Source organism: Gavialis gangeticus, unplaced genomic scaffold, assembly GCF_001723915.1.
Source record: "Gavialis gangeticus isolate Ggan-Ray unplaced genomic scaffold, GavGan_comp1, whole genome shotgun sequence".
NCBI lineage: Eukaryota > Metazoa > Chordata > Crocodylia > Gavialidae > Gavialis > Gavialis gangeticus.
The window spans coordinates 87230692-87236930 of record NW_017729025.1 but is presented as its reverse complement, the minus strand read 5'-3'; positions in this window follow the sequence as shown (position 1 = coordinate 87236930).

The window sequence follows — 6239 nt, the reverse complement described above, 5'->3', positions numbered from 1 at the left end:
TTAAGCGTGTCAGCCCACAAACAGCATATTTGCTCATTCATGTAATTTCCACAAGGGTATTAATGCTGTCTCTCCAGAAATGGGAAGAAAGCTCTTTGCTGGTGTGTAATTTCTTTCCTAATCACAAGGAAATGTCAAATGCCGGTGAGCTAAGGGCTCCCACGACAGTGTTATTCTACAGCATATGTGACTTCGTATAACGTGCACTCCATTCTGCAGTCAGCAGTGACAGAGAGCAAAAGCATACTTCTTTCTCTTGGACATTATTAGGCACTAAGAGCACTATACAGCTGTGCATTTCAGCTTCTTTATTTTCTCCCAGTAAAAGCAGCCTGGCCACCTGGTGTGCAGCATACACAGTTAAATTCCAAGTGTAATGTATTTTGTAGCGAAAGAGATTAGAAAGCTGCTGTAATGAATCTCATTACCTATGTCTTTATATTCTCATCTAGTTGGAAGCAGAGATCACCCAGACCTAGGTACTGTACTTATTTAGAAAAGTATTACCTACCTCTGAACTCTGCCATTACAAGACAAATTGTTTCCCTTGGCTTCTTGCTCCATCAGTGATCTATCCAGGCTTTCCTCTGTCTTAAGATACACTACAGACCAGGTTTTCAAAAGAACTTAAAGCCAAATATTCAAATCTTTGGGACAGATTTTTTAGAAAAGTTTCATTCCCATTTATGTAGCTAAAATGAAAGCTAGATTTTTTTCAGGCATGCACAAAACTGCCAAGCTCTTCTGAAAATCTTGACCTCAATTTTTCAGTAATTTGTCAAATTAATGGAAACTGAAGCAAAGAGAGAATCAATTACAATGTTAAACGCACAATCTAACTATTACATCTATTTCTGGATCAGATCCTCACTCGGAAGATGCTTATTTACAAGTCTGTTCAGGTGCTGCAGTAACCTGCCCTATGGAAAAGAAGATTTTTGCTTCTACTCTACCTGTTTGTCAGAAAGGGAACAATAATCTGAACCATTTTTGGTCAAATTCCAAGATCATTCATGTTGAGACAGAGAGAACAAGGCCAGGACATTTCAGCCAAAGCCCTACATTTTTTTGTAAAGTAACTGAAAATAGGGAGTTAGATTGGAGACTCTTTTGGAAACAGCAGCAGCTCACATTACAATGCATGCATGCTGCTACTTGGTCTACGGTAAGATTGGGCATAGACAGATGCTTGTTTAAACCAGAAACCCACCAGAAACTATTCATACACTTAAAATTCACCACATGACTGAGATCGCTTAATCTACCCTCAGGGCACTTACCTAGGAATAAAACCCTCCTCTCCTTACTCCCTTACCATATCTTGGCTACAAGATCACACTCCCTCTGCTCCTTCATGCTTGAAGTTGGCAGGAAAAAGCTTTCTTTCCCTTTCTACAAATGCCTTACAGGTTCCCCAAATTCTCCTCCCCCCCGCCCCAGTCCATACCAATCTGACCTATTTCTTCCCCATGCTCCTAGAAACATGCTCTACAAGTGGATGGATGCAGATCCCCTTACTCCTAGGGCTAGCAAGAGGGGTCATGGGGGGGACAGGGTGGGAATACCAGCATGACAAACCCTGCAGGAGTAGCCTCAGCAGTGGGGACTGGTCTGTACTCCGGGGGGGAGGCAGGGGTCAGGAGGGGGCAGCCAGTGGAAAGAACATGGCACAGCAGGGTGAGGTCCTGCCCCCGGCTCCCTTAATTGGCTCCAGCTAGATTAGTGATTCTCAGCGTCTATTTTTAGCCTCAAGGCCCCCCAAGTACACAAATCTGAGCACTGGTATGATTTTTTTGGCAAGGGAATAGAATGTGTTTTATGTTTTGAATACACACAGACGCACACCTATTTTGCTGGATGTAAGAGTTAAGTGTGCCACCAATTTTAATCCAAAAAAAAAAGTGCACCCCGGGTATCAAAAGTTTGGGGAACACTGGATTAAATGTTTCTTCTGCCTGATGCTCAGGATAGGACTTCATGCATCAGGGTAGCAATTGATAGGCTGGGGCTTCCAAACAGCAGGAAAGTCAGTGGGATACACATACTGGATGGAAGCTAAGCCCCGACTTGCCCTGTTTTGGGGGCAGGAAGAAAGGGGTCTGTTTGTATCATATACCTTCCAGGAAAAATCACACATGGGTGGCTCATAGTCAGCCACAGATGACCAAGATACAAATAATGAAGACATGATATGTTCACCATAACTGTGTGCAACACTGGAATAGAATAGGGGAATACTATGCTATGGTGATTGATACCAGACCTTGAGAAGCCCATTTACTCAATGTGCATCTGTACTTTGGTGACAATCTCCACCACACCTGCAGGTATACCAGAGGAACTCCTGCTCTGCACCACAGCTACAAAGCTAACAGTCTGGTTTTGCCAGGTCCCAAAGACCAACAGCAACCTGCTTCAATCTCCCATATCTGCATATCTGGCAGCTGAAGAAATAGGGCACCCTCTTCCTCTGGCTCTTCACAAGAAGAAACTGCTACATTATGAAGGGCGAGTTACTGCTGGTCTTTTCAGGTTTACACAATAGCATACTCCAATCACCACTTTGATTTGTCATCCCATTCCAGAACCACTGACAAGAACAGAGAGATTGCAGAGTTATTAATTTGCATCAGCTGTCTCCACTGCCGATCACCTGCATGCAGCCTGTGCCATCTATTTGCCAAAGCTTGCCGCCACTTTCAGGGCCACAAACCATTGTCCAAATACCCACTGGGTCTCATGCCTTGCATCTGCCCCATTTTTTCTCTCTCCCCTCCCCCCACCGCCCAAAAGTGAAATTTGTATTAACAGTTGGAACAGTCTGTTATCCAAAGTGAGTTCCATGTCTTGCCACCAGCTGTTCAATCCATTAAGTTGGCGGGGTTAAAAGCACTCACAGTCCCACACAGGATCAGGCAGGAAAGACACGCTCTCCCACAATATCATGCAAAATTATTCAGTGAGCAGTCACCCTACTGCCATGCTATGAGCCAGGTGATTTTTCTGCCAGGAGCACAGCTTCACACATAGGTTACAGCTGCATTAGTACGAATGCAGCTACAAGGGTCTGGAACCAATAGTTGTTTGTGGCATGCACATATGCTCCAGGTTAACCAAGACCAAGCTAAATCTCTAGTAAAGAAAAAACTATACAAAAAAATCAATTGTATTTAAGTACTACACTGAAATCTCTTGCTATAATCATCCACACAACATTCTCCTCTCTGTATTTTGCTGTTTGATATGTACTTGGAATGTGAAAAAAGCATCTCGAACAAGTCCAAGATATGAAGGCAACACAGAATGGAATTTAGGCCTTAGAAATTCCAATCATATATCAAATTGTAAAACAAACCCCCCACCCAAAAAAAACAACTAATGCTATGAAGCAAAATCTTCTCTTTAAAGAGGAGGGGTTAAATGCTACTAATTCATTTATGAGAACTGAAAAACTGTCTCATGTTTAATTATTTTAAAAAGACAATGTTACAGTGGCCTACTTCATTACTGCAGAATAGAAAAATGCTGGAAAATGGTTTTTACATATGTGCAAACATGCTTACTTTTTGGATCACTCACAAGCAGAAAGAAATACCTATCAAGATAAAAATATCCCTTTCCAATCCTGAAGTCAAGTCCTAACATTGACTTTTACATCAATTATTTCTACATCATTAAATGACATAACTGCATCTCAAGGAGAAAGCAGCTGAAAGAGGAGGAAAAATTGGGCTCTGTTCAAAGACCAAACAACTACAAATACTGGTTTAAAGTAGTAAGAAAAAAAGCCAAGTAACCAAATAAGTGTATGGTTCCTTGGTCAATTTAGTCTTATGACACTAAAGCTATACAAGAAACTGAGCACATAATACCAGCAGTCTCCCTATGCCTGACGAAGGGAGTTTTTGCCCCAAACCATGCAAAGTATTTTTTTTCCCCACTATTTAGTTGGTCTAATAAAAGATATCATATCACATCTGCCCAAAGAACCTTACAAGCAACTGAAAGCATCTGAATTTTGCACCTTTGAGAAACTTGTATTGCAATCCACAAACCACTTTCCTCAAGTTTCATGCAAATCATGGCTAGGAATTCTTCCAAATTGTTTTTTTTCCAGTGGTTAGCAAGTGGGAAATAAACACTGTTGAAAAGACCATTCACATAAGCAGCAACAAGCCATCCAGCTATTTTAACTCAAATATCCATGCCATAATTAAATGTTACTCATCAGGTTGCAAAATAATCTGAAGACTGCTTTCTTTTCCAAGGACAGATTAGTTCAACAGAAAACAAACAAAAAAATTCTACAGTTAAAGAGTTCAATTTTTTCATTAAGAGTATTTAGGGAGACAAACAGGGAGAAGATGTGGGGGGCCTAAAGTTATAATATTAAGAAAAATCAGATTAAACAAAGAAAGGGAACATGCACCAGGAAAGACTTTCTTACAGTGAATTAAACTGTGCGTCTTCCCAGGAAGTACTCATACTCATCTCTTGGAAATCTAAAAAGAGGTAGCCTGAATAGCCAAGTGTAGCTTAGGGAACAAATCATACAAGAGGATGGAGTGAATTATTTTAGAGTTCCTGCTGCTCCCTCCCATTCTCCTCTTACTTCTGAAAGATGACAAATCTCACTACCGATAAGATTACTACGTATTACAACACACAGGAAAAGGTAAGGTTGTTCTCTGGCAAAGAGCATTTGGAAGCAAAGTGATCCAGTCACTCTCAGCCCAAGTTACCAAATATAAGCAAATATCATACTTGCAGGGGACAACGGCTTCCAGCACAGTGGAATGCTTCATGACAAGATGGATGGACAAGTTCTGGCAGCTGTTTTGTCAAAGTTTTATTTTCACCTCTATTTTTTTGCCTCCATTCTACCTTGAGCAGGGGGTCATAAGAGATGACCTGCCATGTCTATCTATGTGTGGCCCATTGCACATTGATTTCAGTGCCACCCTATTACGCTTACAGTCCTTCCTTTATTCAACAGGAAACTGTATGTTAATTAAGTAGCTACACAGGTGTCATCATTTAGCAACTAGCCAGGGCAAACATACATGCTGTCATAACTGGGCTGCCTGTTGGGAGAACAGCAAAAGGGTGGAACTATCTGCTCATTTAGCCTCTAAGGTATGTTCAGTTATTGCTACATTAGACACTGCAGCAGCAACACAGAAGAAAAGCAAGTCTTCAGAAGTTTCCCACCATTTAGCATATATCAAGCCTCTGGAATTAATCCAAATTTTTCCCCATCCAAGGTGCATCTTGCTGCTCTACCGTGCTCCCCAGATGATCTAAACAGAACTTTAATAAACTCTGCTGAGAATCCATTTCCACCAATAATCATCAAAAACTTCCAAAACATATGAAGCTCATGCTTTTCAGTCACAAGTTAGTTGTACTATCACAAGTTCAGCCTTGTTTAATCCTTAGGTGCAATGGATTTAACAAGTTGCATCCTGGCACAAAGTTCCAAACTGCAATCAAGCTGAAGGAGAGCAAAATTATTTTCTTTTCCTGGTTGGAAGAGACAGAAGATTTTGTCTTGTGGTTAAAACTATGCTGGATATGGAAACACAGATAAAGTCACAACCGATTAATCATATTTCTGTGATTTGGCACTCAAGAGATTTCAGAAGTAAAGATAAAGGAAAGCTCAAATGAAATTTCATGCCCTAGAATGAAAAGCTTTTTTCAGCGCCTACAATTTGGATTTATACACTGTGACTGATTCTTGTAAGCAGGCCAAGATAACTGAAGTTATCTGCCTGCTCTAGAACCACTCCCTTGAGTGCACATACCAGAATTCAACAGTTGTTCTCTGTTCTGGGCTCAATACGAATCATAACACATACACAATCAATTTTTTTACTGTGAAATTATGTACTTCAGATCACTCCTCTGTTATGAGCCTCTAACCACATAGGCATTTGCAGTCAGTATCTTTACACAAGATGCTTTGCATACAAGTTGAGCTATGTTAGGCTATTATAAAATAATTATGGACAAGAAGCAGCTTTGGGAGGCAACTGGTCTAGGCATCCAATAGCAAACTGCCCTCCACACAAGACACCTGAAATAGGTCAAGGCTTCTAGGTATTACATTGGGGTAGGCTAGGATTACCAGCACAAGACAAATGCTCACAAGTTTGAATGTACATTTAATTCTGCAGAAGACAGATAATCTTGTTATCATCTCATCCTGGATTGAGTGGGGTCACAGTGGCAGAAAC